Here is a 15,605-nt window from a genome sequence, read left to right on the forward strand (position 1 = left end):
TACATTTATGGTTTTACTGTTTTAGATGTGTATTATTTATTGCTAATATTTATTAAAACACCAGCTTTTAAGTTTTTTTTTTTTTTCATTTAAATTAAGCACAAGCTATTTAAAACAAGGTGTATGTATGGACATATTGACAATTTAAAGAACAACTCTCAGGTTCAGATGATGCAAAAATGAAAGACAACCAAAACTGAGATAAAATGGCAATACTGCTAATTGACATTCTTAAAACTACCTTTCATTTTAACAGTTTCTCAACTAGAATCTCTCCTTTACTCACAGCTAAATTGGTGTACTCTCATTATATATATGTATATGATGTGTGTGTGTGTGTGTATATAATAAAATAGCATTTTAAAATCTAAGAACTTGCTGACAAATATGATTCATCTTTATTCTGAAGTGCTCAGAATAGCAGAGGACTGACAGCTTAGGTACCATACTAATGCATACATAACTACATAGGTAGTTAGTTATCTATATTGTAATAAGTTGTTCACAGTCATTACATTGCAAAAAACTAAATCTTAGCAAGTGAAATTATCTAAATTTAAGGCAATAAATCTTATTTTCTTCTCTGATAAGACTTTTTGTCTTACTAAGCATGGTGTAAGTGTTAGATTATTTTGCTTATTTTAGGGATAATTATCTTAATCATTCTTACTTAGAATTTGTACCTTATTTTAAGTAATTTGAACTCAAAATAAGCACAATTAAGCAGCAATCAAGTTATTCTGATACTTGTGTCCATAAACAGTGACTTTTTTGCTTGATTTAGGTGTTTCTTCACTCATTTTGAGACTTTGCCATTGCTTTTTTTGTAAGAAATCTTACTAAGAAAATTTTGCTTACCCGATTGGCAGATTTGTTTTGCTTAATACATATATTTGTTTTAATTTGCATATATTTTATGTCTAGTTTTTTTTTTTTTTTTTTTTTTGCAGTATAGTGTAAACTGCACTGTGAAGTTTTAAATTAAGGGATGAAATTAGTCCCCCTGTGTTAAAAAAAAAAAAGCTTCTTTTACCCGGTGAAAATAGTCACACTTCCATTACATTATGCTAACATTGCTTTGTTTTAAAGCAACTGACCTATAAAGATAGTGAGCCAAATTTAGGTCGAGCCAAGTTTATGAAACTACACACTTTTACTGCAGTACAGATTTACACTCTCTACTAAATAATCCATCTCAAAAGCAGAAAAACGTACTTTATACTGGGAGGCTAGATCGTTAAATATAGGGAGTATAGGGAATGTTTTCTTCTGATTTTGAGCTGGACTTTTTAGCAGGGTCAACATTACTGGCTTTCAGGAGCCTAATCTTTAAATTCTTAACAATTAGGTATATTGTAGCGAAGCTGCTTTTATATTCTGTTCACTGTGAATTCACTGTTCTGTTCTGTGCTGGGCTTGTGATTGGGGTAGGGGGAGGGGCAGAGCAGGAAAGCGCGTGTGTGTGTGTGTGTGAAGGGAGAGAGAGAGAGAAGAGCTGCCCGTGAGTGTGTGCTGAGAGTGAGAGCTAGAGTTAACCAGTTAGCACTAGCCTTTTGTTATTTTTCATAGTGATGGGCATAACAGCTCTTTTAGATGAACTGAACCATTAGAATAAGTTCACTAAAAAGATGGGAGACGGAAAGGTCTCCCGTTTTTTTTTACAAGTGTTGTAAAAATATATATAAATAACAAATATTGAAATATGTAACTAAATGTTGGGTTTATTATAAACCCAACATTTAGTTACATATTTCAATATTTGTTATTTATATATATTTTTACAACACTTGTAAAAAAAACGGGAGACTTTTCTTATTATGTTATTTGTAATGTGATTTATATATATAAATCACATTACAAATAACATAATACAAAAAATAAGTATGAACTTCTGCAACATAGATATTACATTAAGAGCAAAATTAACATAAAAAAATTTACATTCAGAAGAAAGTATCAAGTTCAATGTGCAATCAAATTGAAAATAAATAGCGTAACTGTAGTGCAAAACAAAAGGTCAAGAAACTAAAATAAATACATATAAATAAAACAAAGACACATCCATACGCTCACTGTTGTGGGTGCAGAACAAATTAAATCCAAACAGGATCATCATGCTAAAGGTGGCCTTATGCCCTTTACTTCAGAAACTTTGTCTATTGGTTATGAATATGCTTGTTATACAACTATTATTACTAATAGTAATAATTATATAAAAAAATAACCACAGGGCACCAGCCCTGATAACAGTTCAGTGAGTGAAGGAATCACTGAGCATTGAGCAAGTTTCCTCGCAATGAGAGTCTCCGCCACCAGATTCGCCGGTGATTCAGTGATTCACAGACCACACAGCAGTTCCCCTGCCGGCCTGTGGGGTCGCTGCTGAGCTTAACTACTGAACTGAGAAATGAACGAATCAGCTGGGGAAGTGATTGGATTCAGTTCGTTCACTCAAATGATTCGTTCATTCGAACGAATCGTTCATGAACGACACAACACTAATTTTTCGGCGTGGTTGCGGCCTACAGCAACCTGTGTTCTAAGTTAAGTCAATAAAGCGACTTAAACTGCCTACTTGGTCCTTCTTTCAGAGTCCAGGCGGACGCTACAATATATTTAAAACCCCTTCAGTCCAGTAACAGCTGTGTTTCTTTGTTTTTTAAAGTCACTGGTTAGCACTGGTTGATCTCAGTTCATAATATTACAGCAAATATCCAGCACAACAAACCCAGCTTTAAACCCAAACCATCGCTGTATAAACAGAGACAGAGGAGAAGTTTTCTTTCAGAAACAGCGAGGGTTACCTGCGTGTTTACTAATCCGTTACTCGTTCGTGCTGGCGTTAAGATCATTTGCACGTTAGGTGGATTTACAGGGCTAACGTGTATTTATCTTATTAATCTTTAGTGATAGCAGGTAAAATCTTGGCAATGAAAGCTATATGAGTCTCGTGGCTTGAGTTTATGGGGCGTTTGGGGACAGTAGAACCAAAACAGCTTAGCTATGTAAGTTAGTTTGCTAACTTACGGAGCTATTTCATGACGCAGATTAGTCCATTCATCATTAAATTATCATACAGTGCAAAGAACAAATGCTGTGTTCAGATGATGTGGTAAACTATTCATCTACATGTTGTTCTTTCTTAGCTATTCATGTGATTTTCTCTATCATTAACAGGGTGGTGAGCTTCCTGAGGGCTTTGAGGATAGTTATCCTGGTGCGTGTCTTTCGTCTGGCCTCTCAGAAGAAAGATCTGGAGAAGGTCACTAGAAGAAAGGTGAGGATCTAAATGGGTGCTGGCCATCATTCTTTTATTTTAATTAAATTATATCAATTATTCATATAGATTCTAATGAAATGTTAAACTTAATTACAGTTTGATTATTTCATCATGATTCAGAGAGAATTAAATAAAAAAATTTAACATTTTGATGTATTTAGAAATAGGTTGGAAAATTATTAAAATCCATCAAAACCTTTTAAAAAAGGCGGATCTCACCTATGTCACAGGTTGGGATGCTTTACCTAATTATGTAATCTTATTTGAATCTAGATTTTCTGCTTATGGTTTGGGATCCAATAGTTAATAATGTTTGTTGCCATGTCTTTTCCCTCACCTGGAAAGCAGGCACTCTACAGAAATCCCATAAAAGTAAGCTTAACAATTAAGAAAATAAAATAAAACTGAAAAGTCTGTAGAAGGCAATTATTTTAGCTGAATTATTGATTTAAACAGATTTTTATGTAACAATGTTACAATTTGCTGTATTTAGGAAGCTGCCATATTTCTGGACACAAAGCATCCCGATCATTACAGAGTTTACAATCTCTGCAGTAAGTTAGATCATATAATATTATATTATATTGCTGGAGACACTCAATAAATGAGTGGTGCTGAGCATAGCTTTGGTCTTGTTTCAGGTCAAAAAGGCTACGATCCACTGTTCTTCCATTACAGAGTGCAACGAGTGATGATTGACGACCATAACGTACCGTCATTAGAGTAAGTAATGAGCAGCACTTTACTCAAATGCTTCTTCTGCCGTTAACGTTGTGTTCCATTTAGCTTTTATGTTGGATGTTGGAGCTGGGAATAACTTCACACCTGAGTCGACAACGTTCTGTTAAAATAACTGTACAAAATATGTCGAAAAAATGTCTTACCCTATAAGTGAAACTTGCACCTGTACATAACTAGCTATTATTGAGGTGTATATGAAGCACTGTGGAACAGGGTCATGAAAAACCTGGAAAAGTCAAGGAACTTGAAAATAGTCATTTTCAGGCCTGGATAAGTTTTGGAAAAAAATAAAAAAAAACAAAGTCAAAGTCAAATTTACTCTTTGTGAACTTTGTGTTTCCATTTATTGACTCTGTTTATCGACTCCGTTTATCGACTCTGTTTATCGACTGAGAAAAGCTATTTAAAAAATAATTTGATAACTTGATTGGAGTTTCAGATGGAATATAACTGTAAATTCACAGAGAAAAATCTAGGTGTTTAGGCTGTAATTAAGCTCTTGCTCTCTTCCACTCTTTGGGAAGCATATTGGTTATATATGCAAGTAAATTACCAGTAATGGTGACAAGAAGGCAACATTTAAACAGATGCATTTAAAAGCTGTTAAAAAATAAAGAATCCACACAATATAGACACAACCTAAACATATTCCCTGACAGCCAGATATATGCCAAATTAGTTTATTTAAAAATTGATTCTGTTCAAAGTTTTAAACAGAAGATTCTATATCATGTTTGATGAAAGTGTGAAATACTGTTTACAGGTTAAACATTAGAAATGTTTATCAGTGTTTGAAATGGATCTGAGCTGATTAATACATCAGTGCAGAGTGAAGTAATTTAGCCCTACATTATGGAGCGCTCAGAATTTGACACATTTTATTATTGAAAATTGTGTCTTAGCATTGCTTAAATAAATGTTTTTTTAAATTATTTAAATATATTTAATGTAAATATAGGCCTATTATAATCAGTTTTGATATACATTCTTGTCTACTCTGATGTTTTAAACACGCTATGGTCATTAAAATGTGCTGCGAAAGCATAGAAAAGGCACAGAAAATAATTTAAATTTATAGGTTAACACTATTTGTAATCTACATGTGTATACATATTTTACCCTTGTTTTCTTTTTTTCCAGAGGGAATTATAAAATAAGCTAAAGACTTTCATGTTTACTACAACTTAATTATTAATCATGTACCAGTGTTTTATAGCAAATGTAACCAAAAAATGTCCCACATTATATGTCCCAGGTTATAATTTTTTGCATTGTCAGCGATACCAGACGCACATTCACACACACAATGGAAACATGAACAGCTAGACGTGCTAATGAAACGTAAAATACTACTGCTTTTACTACTGTTGATGTTTGGTGCAGCCATCTTGCGTTCTGAACTTGTGGGTTTATTCCAGTTGAAATGTCCTACTTAGAACTTGGAAATTTCCAGTTCTGAATTCCTACTTCAGATGGAATGCAGTATAAGGATTCACATTAGAGCTCGACCCAACCTGCCCCATACACTGTCATTTTGAGCCAAAGCCCGAATTAAACCTGACATTTTTTGAGTAAGTAGAGCATTAAAACTGAGCTTTTAAAAAACATTTTCGTTCTGTTTAGAATGAGTGAAGAATGAATAAGACCTATTATTTAAGAAAAATATTATTAATTATTAGGAACAGATCTCCAAAAGATTATAACATGAACAATGCAAACAATGATCCAAAGGCCTAAACATTAGGCTACAACAATGTCTGAATGACTTTCCTCTAATCTAGTATAATATAACATGGTTTAAGAAAAGAAAATAAATTCTTTTATCATTTTATTTATATTTTTTTTCCCATTTTCTCCCCAATTTACACAGCCAACCACTCGTTAGGACTCCCCCTATCACTAGTAATGCCCCAACACACCAGGAGGATGAAGACTAGCACACTCTTTCTCCGATACATGTGAAGTCAGCCACCGCTTCTTTTCGAGCTGCTGCTGATGCAGCATTGCCAAGCAGCCAGCACATTTGGAGGAAAGCGCAGCGGCAGGTGAAGTGCGTAATATGGACAGTGTGCACTTTGCACTTGTGCAACTTTTTTTTTTAAAACAGTTTGATTTGTTTCTGCTATATTTTGATTCATAGCTTTATATAAAATGAAAATAACTTATAACTATATTATTTTCTTTAGCACGAGGAACCTGAGGAAAGTGGTGGGAAATCTCGAGCCAGGTCAGACCTTGGGTTGGGTTTGGGCAGAGAACCTAAGCTCTTATTCACATATTGAACTTTGTGTTATTGTGTTCTCAGTGACATGTTGAACTACACTGCCAGTTTGAGGGAATGTCATTGCCATCCACTGCAAAGGAGGCAAAGGTGATGCTGAAGTTTTCACTGATTTAAAAACATCATCAATGTTTTCTATATGTATTTGATTAGATTTTTAGGTTAACCCATCACCATAGTTGTTCAGCTGAATGTCTAAAGCCATATCCAAACTGGATTCACTTATTCATTTTAGCTGAGGAGTTTTTTTTTTTTTTCTTCCTTCATGGCACGGATATGTCAGGGTATAGCAAATCTCGGGTGCATGCTTTATACAGCAGTCAAATTCAGAAGGTGAACCACATGACTCCTCAGAGGTGCAGAGCTTCTCTCAGCTTAAGGCAAGTGATTGTGTAGCATAGCCTGTTGCCTACATACAGCTCTGAAAAAAATAGAGACCACTTAAAAATGATCAATTTCTTTGATTTTACCAATTTTTACCAAATTGAATATAATCAAGAGGAAGATGGATGATCACAAGCCATCAAACAACAAACAAAGCTGAACTGCATCTTTTTTTGGTATTTCAGCTGTTTATAATTTTCTGCAAATAAATGCTCTAAATTAAAATATTTTTATTTGGAATTTGGGAGAAATGTTGTCCGTAGTTCATAAAATAAAACAGCAATATTCATTTTACTTAAACATATACCTATAAATTGCAAAATCTGAGAAACTTGATTCAGAAACTAAAGTGGTCTCTTTATTTTTTTCCAGAGCTGTTTGTTATGAACATGTTACTGTATTTCTGTATTTATTGTAAGTTGGTTATAATATTCTTATCACATGTTTTTGATGGGGAATGCAATACGTAAAATGATTAGCTGCTCCCACCTGAGTCATTTAAGCAAAGAATACTGTATTTTCCTGATGTCATGAAGAAAAAATGCATTACTCCATAGATAAAGCTAATCGCTTCACAATAGGGTTTATGTTGGGTGTCTGAAGTTTGCTCTGCAGCTTAACTCCGTGGGTGATCCAGCCAAAATCAGCTGGACACTTATAGCCACTTTGTTAGTCCTGGGCAAAAATCAATATGCAGTCACTTCTAACTGCAGTTAGTTGTCTCAAATAGATTTGCTTCCGAATTGACTTGACTTGAATTGTGTGACCAATATTTTACTCTCCATAAAAGCAGAAAAAGGTTTGTTGCATAGCTACAGTTTGTACTTCTGTACTTTTTATAGAGAAGTGTTACACGGGGGGTCATAAACCTGAAGAAACCTAAAGCAATTCTGTTTGAGAGAGTTGTTTTAGGCAGGTGTGTAAGACTTTAGGTATACAGTTCACACATGACTGTCCTGGTGACTGCAACAATCAGGGGAAACAGCGAGGAAACTAAAACTAGCAAAAGTATTTAATCAAGATTTTGATTAATTTTACTGTCTTTCTGTTTTTATTGTCTCTCCATCTCTGCTACAAATGAAAGGCTTAATCTCTGTTTGGGAAACCAAACCATGGACACAGAACACAGTTAATTAAATGGAATTCAATGTTAAAGATACAGTACTAATAATATTCACTGCTGAAATGGTTCCCACTTCCTGCTAAGGTGCTGCTACATGGCTACTGTGTTGTGTTCCTAGCTGATTTCTGTGCAGTTGTATTCCAGATGGTTGCTAGGGTCTTTAAGGTGGTTGTCGAGTGGTTACTCTGGTAACCCGTTTAACAATGAGCCAAATATATTTTGTACCAAATATAGATGTAGAATGTTGTACAATTTTAATATCTTTTAATAATCGCATGAGGTTTAGTAAATTTCGACAGTAGACGCTGTATTTTAGATTTGAAGTGAATAAAATTAAAATTGAAAAAGTTAGTTATAATATAATAGTAATAGTGATAGTAATAATAATATATATAGTCTTCAGGGAAAATCCTTCAGCATACGAAAAGCACAGTCAGTTTAAACCTGTTTAACTACATTAAATGTTATGATGTCTCATATTGCACTCATATTCTCATATTGTACACTGTTTATGCTTATGCCCGGCTGTCCTCTTCTTCTTACGTATGTAGTCTCATAGACGGCAGGGGTGCCAGACTAAAGAAACAAACACACAATGGCTGACCAGCTGAATTTAAGTTAAAAGAAAATGTGTTTGTAATGTAATATTTGATAAGAACTGTTTTTTTCTGTTGCAACAGGGCGCACGGGTACGATGGTGTGTACATGGTTGATTGACAGCGTTTAGTTTGAGAGTGCGCAGGTACTGTATTTCTCCTGAGGTGAGGTGAATGTGTATGTATATATTCAGTGTGTCAGAACTGCTCCTTTAGTTTCTGCTGTGCTCAGTTGAAGACTGAGACCAAGTAGTTAAACATACAGCTCTGGGGAAAAAAATGGTTTTCATGCATCTTGGCATGTTCTTCTCCACCAGTCTTACACACTGCTTTTGGATAAGTTTATGCCATTCCTGGTGCAAAAATTCAAGCAGTTCAGTTTGGTTTGATGGCTTGAGATTATCCATCTTCCTCTTGATTATATTCCAGAGGTTTTCAATGAGATTTTTAAGTGGTTTCTTTTTTTTCCAGAGCTGTATGTCTGCACTCTCCTACAAAAGTATTGAAACACTGAGGCCAATTGATTTTTTTTTTTCTTCTGCTCTAGTGAAAACATGTTGGTGTAACAAAAATATAATGTAAAGATGAATATTGAAGACAAATTGGTAAGTTCGGACAAAAGCTGAATTGTTGACCTTTTGTCTCCTATTCATCTTTTAATGTCAAACCCAATTTGTTTTCAGTCTAAAGCAGAAATAAAGAAATGAGACTGACTTATCAAGTACTTTTGGGGGGCAGTGTATGTTTAGGGGCTGTTTCCTGTGTAGTTCCAATTAAAATCTGCAGTCAGTCTGCTCCTTTCAGAGTGACTGCACTGTTATGTATATTGGTTATGTAATTTAATGCTCCTGGGCATTGCTGTGTTTGTTGTGCAGGTGTGGGAAAGGGCAATGGCAGTGATCTGAAGGTGCGGATCATAGTGAAAAGAGAGCAGGTGTTCCAGTGTGTCTGTGCCACGCAGACGAACTGTAGGGTAAGCTAACTTTTTTTAAAGGTTTTCTACAGTATAAAACTGTATTTACTTCCTCATAGTCAAATGACAAGAGTAGTTTCAGTACAAAAAAGTGAAAAACTGTGAACCTTAAACACAGTGGTTTCCTAATTAAAACCAGAGCTATATGGCATATCCAGAACAGACATGTGAAGTGGGCTAATCCCACAACCCCTCAATGATTTAGTAGTTTAGGGTGATTTCACACCTACTTTTTTTATTTGTCAAAATAAACTGTTCATATTTACGTGTAGTGCTGTTTGTTTGGACATGGATGAGTACAGTAATCACAACTGCAATGAGACTGCTGAGAACTGTTGGTCTGAACTCTGAATTGGTTGGTTTGTGATGAGAACATGATCTGACCTTGATCCAACCCATCTGTCAAGCATACTCAGTTTTAAGATGTGGAGTCAGTCAAATGAACACATGCCACCTCTGCTGTTGTTCCATGTTAAACTGCACAGAAATCTGTTTACTTTCTTGCTCCCAGCCAAGACAGCTCTGAGCAACAACCAAAGAGATTACAAAGATTGTTGTGACTCATTTTGGTGAGCTTGAATTTTATCCTCTGTTAAAACAACAAACCATGAGGGAAATGCTCCAAGAGAATCAATTAATTACCTGACTTGGACCAGAGCAAACAAACTATAGTGTGAAAAAACAGCCTTACATACACTATTAAAAGATTTTGTACATACATACACTAGTGAAAGCGTTTGTGAATCGGTATCATCTTAACCCCAAATCATATTTTAAATATGTACTAAAGAACAACTTTTAAATATTCAATAAGCTCATAATATTGAACCTTTAAAGACAGTAGCAGCCCACTAAAAACATAAATCACATTGTAATTGTTGGGAAAGGTCTTTCAGATTTTTGTCTTATGTTCCTTTGTGTTTATTTTACTGTTCGCTCATATACTGTGTTCTCATATTTTACCAGCTGTTCCCAGATACTGAAAACAATGCCGTGGTGATCAGCTTTCAGGAAGGGCCAGTGGTTTGTGGTGATGTTAAGGTCATGTTTGAATCCAGGGCTGTAAGTTCCCAATCTATTGTAACGTAAGAATGATTTAATGGACATCGTTTTTTCCAGTTGTTTGGCAAAATGTTTTTTCTCTATTGTTCTCTATGCCCAGGGTCTTCCAAAGGGGTATGAGGACTATCCTTTCTATTTCTGGTTCAACACTTCATTTGTAGAGAACAACAGGTGAGGTTTTTGCTGTCCATTGTCCTCAGAAGCAGACACTTGCTTTGTTTACCTACCAGACCACTCTGGTTTTAGATTTTATATATAAAAATGCCAGGCCACTTAATTCATTAATTAGAATATTTTGATATTTTGTCCCCTCTCAGTTTAGTAAACATTACTGCTTTCAATGTAAAAGGAAAAATCATATGGACTGCTGCTTGCATGCAATCTATAATGCTTTGGTCCCAAAACAGGCTCTATCTGGCAAGGGAGGAACTGGACGACCCACGTAAGTCCAAAACCTGGGACATCTACAAGGAGGACTTTGGTGTGACCGTGTCTTTCAGTGACCCTGCACTTATGTAGCAGACGACACTTGCTTGTGTATCTCAACTAAAACCCTTAAGCCCTGCACAAGGTCTAAATATTTGCTCTAATGTAGGTTTTCACACACTTATAAAAGGTGAGTGATGTTTAGGGATTGGATTCGGGCATATTGTGCCCCTAAAGCTGAGGTTATATAGCTATAGCTATAGCTATAGCTATATAACCTCAACTTTATGTCCATCCCCCATCTTCACTGTAAGAGCTTTTTACTGAGCCGTGCATACATCACAATATTATGCATTTGTTTGTCAAATGTTTTTTTGTCTTTAAATTAAGACAAATGTTTGTGTCAGTTTAGCATATTATGCCTCCAAAATGTAAATCTTACTCTTTAAGCTTGAGTGTACATCAAATAAAGCAATCGAGGCTGCCACTGTGAAATGGTCAATGGTTATGTGTGCAGAAACATGTTTTTGTAGTACACATGTATTGAAATAAATACTAATGTCTCTGTAACACTTGTCTGTCTCTTTTTTGAATTAACAACTGATCTGGGTTGCTGAATTTCTGCAATTGTTTTTAAGGATAGATCTGAGTGACTTGTTTTTTTAGAAGTAAAAAGTCTGGTCTTACAGGTGGGCATGCAACTCTAAACTCTTTAGAATCAGCAGTTTTAGAGGTGACCTTTTTCAGAAGCGCTGTCAGTGCCATTCTCATATAAAAGGCTTAAAATCAAATCTCAAATGTGCAGCTTTTATAATAGTAAATAAAATAATGTACTATGTAATTGTGTAGAACACAAACTGTATAAACACAAACTTTAATTCTAGAATTGATATACACTATCTGCTGCTGTCAGTACAAATGGATGGCTGGATCAAAAATCAAAGGGAAAATATTAAACTGGGGATTCACAAAAATGCTTTTTCTTAAGTTCTTAAGTTTATACTTAACTTAAGAGGTCTGTTTTGGTAATTTTTCTTAATGTTTATTTTGTACCAAAAAATGATACACTCCCATTTCAGTGCTTGGTTTGACTGTTTTTTTTATTTTCCTAATGTTTTCTTAAGCCTTCACATCAGTGTCTCAGTTGAACTATAAAGTATTGAAAGACTAGGATACTAAAAGCCAGTAATGTTAGCCCTGCTTTATTTGTCTCACTGTCTTTATATATCAGTTGCTTTAAACATTTATAATGTTAAGCATAATTTTATTTATAAATTTAAATAGAACAAAACATAAATGTTGTTTTAATAAACGTTAGCAATAAATAATCTCAAAATAACACATCTAAAATACAGCAGACTAATAGTTTAAACCATTAAACCCAGCCTTTCATTGAGCTGAGAGAAAATTAAGTGTGCTGTTCAATTCCAACGTTAAGAAATGGGTTAGACAAGCTATACTAATGCACCATCCATAATCTCATCAGCAGTTCAGCTGTGACTTTTGGAAGAAACCAATGGAAAAGAGCGGGGGGGGGGGGATGTCTGAGATTTAATATAACAATATTATTTTAATATAACTGTTCATAGTTAATTATTATACTTACTCTGAATTACATAAGAGTGCTAGTAAAATATAAAATAAAATAATAAAATATATATATACATATATATAAACATTTCGGGCACCGTAGCCCCCACACCTAGTTTTGAATGGTCGTGTCTCCCCTGATTCAGTCAGTAACCACAAGACGGTCGCCCTTTTGTTCGGGATCTTCAGGGAGTTTGCAGGAGGTGTAATTTATGGGGAACAATCATTAATGTTGGGTTAAATAATCTAGTATCTAGTGTTTTTTTCACTCTGGTGCTGAAGGTCCGCTGCGCTGAGCAGTTTCCCCTTTACTCTGTTTTCATTAAAAGCCCCTCAGTCTTAAAACAGCGGTGGGCCTACAGCAGCAGTAGTGATAACCCTGCCGGTGTAGAGTGGAGCAGCGCGAAGGGAGCTCTTTCAGTCCCGGTGAGTAATTTAGCTAGCTGGCTCTCGGTGAAGCGCGGTCTTATTATAATACTAAACTACAGCGTGGTGAGACTATTTAACCTGAAGCGTGTTAATGGCGAATAACGCTGTAAGATAGCTAAGGCTAGCGAGCTACGGTGGAGCTGGCTAAGCTAATTAGCTTAGCCAGCTCCACCGTAGCTCGCTAGCCTTAGCTTCAGTTAGCCCGATTACCTGCAGCAGCTGCCCGTTCAGAAAAAAAAAAAACACAACCAGCGCTGTTTAAGAGCTGCTTTACGAGCTTCTCTCCCAGCATAGGGTGTGTTTTTCTCAATCAGCAGCTGCTTTAAAACCACGCTGTAGTTTAGTAATAAGATCGCGCTTCACCGAGAGCTGAAACAGCCAGTTAAATTACCTAACAGGGCTGAAAGAGCTCCTTCTCGGTTCTCTGGTCTAATTCGGTTTGTTCTCTCTAGACAAAAAACGAAAATAAGAATAAAAAAAAAAATAAATAAAAAAGAATAAAATAAGGGGGCGCAGTCTGCGCATGCGCCAGATTTTGCGGCCCGCGCGTGCGCAGTAGACCGATTTTTTGCGGTCTTCTGCGCATGCGCGGCCGCAAAATCTGGCGCATGCGCAGTGGACCGCAAAAAAATCGGTCCACTGCGCATGCGCCAGATTTTGCGGCCGCGCATGCGCAGAAGACCGCAAAAAATCGGTCTACTGCGCATGCGCCAGATTTTTCGGCCGCGCATGCGCAGAAGACCGCAAAAAATCGGTCTACTGCGCATGCGCGGCCGGAAAATCTGGCGCATGCGCAGTAGACCGATTTTTTGCGGTCTTCTGCGCATGCGCGGCCGCAAAATCTGGCGCATGCGCAGTGGACCGCAAAAAAATCGGTCCACTGCGCATGCGCCAGATTTTGCGGCCGCGCATGCGCAGAAGACCGCAAAAATCGGTGCACTGCGCATGCGCCAGATTTTCCGGCCGCGCATGCGCAGAAGACCGCAAAAAAATCGGTCTACTGCGCATGCGCCAGATTTTCCGGCCGCGCATGCGCAGTAGACCGATTTTTTGCGGTCTTCTGCGCATGCGCGGCCGCAAAATCTGGCGCATGCGCAGTGGACCGATTTTTTTTGCGGTCCACTGCGCATGCGCCAGATTTTGCGGCCGCGCATGCGCAGAAGACCGCAAAAAATCGGTCTACTGCGCATGCGCCAGATTTTCCGGCCGCGCATGCGCAGTGGACCGATTTTTTTTGCGGTCCACTGCGCATGCGCCAGATTTTGAGGCCGCGCATGCGCAGAAGACCGCAAAAAAATCGGTCTACTGCGCACGCGCGGCCGCAAAATCTGGCGCATGCGCAGACTGCGCCCCCTTATTTTATTCTTTTTTATTTTTCATTTTTTTTATTTTTTTATTCTTATTTTCGTTTTTTGTCTAGAGAGAACAAACCGAATTAGACCAGAGAACCGAGAAGGAGCTCTTTCAGCCCTGTTAGGTAATTTAACTGGCTGTTTCAGCTCTCGGTGAAGCGCGATCTTATTACTAAACTACAGCGTGGTTTTAAAGCAGCTGCTGATTGAGAAAAACACACCCTATGCTGGGAGAGAAGCTCGTAAAGCAGCTCGTAAAGCAGCTCTTAAACAGCGCTGGTTGTGTTTTTTTTTTCTGAACGGGCAGCTGCTGCAGGTAATCGGGCTAACTGAAGCTAAGGCTAGCGAGCTACGGTGGAGCTGGCTAAGCTAATTAGCTTAGCCAGCTCCACCGTAGCTCGCTAGCCTTAGCTATCTTACAGCGTTATTCGCCATTAACACGCTTCAGGTTAAATAGTCTCACCACGCTGTAGTTTAGTATTATAATAAGACCGCGCTTCACCGAGAGCCAGCTAGCTAAATTACTCACCGGGACTGAAAGAGCTCCCTTCGCGCTGCTCCACTCTACACCGGCAGGGTTATCACTACTGCTGCTGTAGGCCCACCGCTGTTTTAAGACTGAGGGGCTTTTAATGAAAACAGAGTAAAGGGGAAACTGCTCAGCGCAGCGGACCTTCAGCACCAGAGTGAAAAAAACACTAGATACTAGATTATTTAACCCAACATTAATGATTGTTCCCCATAAATTACACCTCCTGCAAACTCCCTGAAGATCCCGAACAAAAGGGCGACCGTCTTGTGGTTACTGACTGAATCAGGGGAGACACGACCATTCAAAACTAGGTGTGGGGGCTACGGTGCCCGAAATGTTTATATATATGTATATATATATTTTATTATTTTATTTTATATTTTACTAGCACTCTTATGTAATTCAGAGTAAGTATAATAATTAACTATGAACAGTTATATTAAAATAATATTGTTATATTAAATCTCAGACATCCCCCCCCCCCCGCTCTTTTCCATTGGTTTCTTCCAAAAGTCACAGCTGAACTGCTGATGAGATTATGGATGGTGCATTAGTATAGCTTGTCTAACCCATTTCTTAACGTTGGAATTGAACAGCACACTTAATTTTCTCTCAGCTCAATGAAAGGCTGGGTTTAATGGTTTAAACTATTAGTCTGCTGTATTTTAGATGTGTTATTTTGAGATTATTTATTGCTAACGTTTATTAAAACAACATTTATGTTTTGTTCTATTTAAATTTATAAATAAAATTATGCTTAACATTATAAATGTTTAAAGCAACTGATATATAAAGACAGTGAGACAAATAAAGCAGGGCTAACATTACTGGCTTTT

At 37.0% G+C, this 15,605-nt stretch overlaps 1 long non-coding RNA gene across 2 annotated transcripts; it reads left to right on the plus strand.

Moving 5' to 3' along the window:
• The first annotated feature begins 3,618 nt into the window (after positions 1-3,618).
• LOC125787561 (uncharacterized) lies at positions 3,619-11,102 on the plus strand. 2 transcript variants are annotated; one of them, XR_007429429.1, is made up of 11 exons: positions 3,619-3,652; positions 3,774-3,834; positions 3,922-4,003; positions 5,892-6,071; positions 6,208-6,248; positions 6,327-6,392; positions 8,490-8,551; positions 9,281-9,378; positions 10,345-10,440; positions 10,541-10,611; positions 10,848-11,102. It is a non-coding gene; the product is annotated as an uncharacterized LOC125787561 (long non-coding RNA). The 2 variants fall into 2 exon arrangements; XR_007429428.1 differs by having other exon boundaries at positions 5,892-6,066.
• Positions 11,103-15,605: the final 4,503 nt, after the last annotated feature.

Source organism: Astyanax mexicanus, chromosome 24 (assembly GCF_023375975.1).
Source record: "Astyanax mexicanus isolate ESR-SI-001 chromosome 24, AstMex3_surface, whole genome shotgun sequence".
In the NCBI taxonomy this organism is placed as follows: domain Eukaryota; kingdom Metazoa; phylum Chordata; class Actinopteri; order Characiformes; family Acestrorhamphidae; genus Astyanax; species Astyanax mexicanus.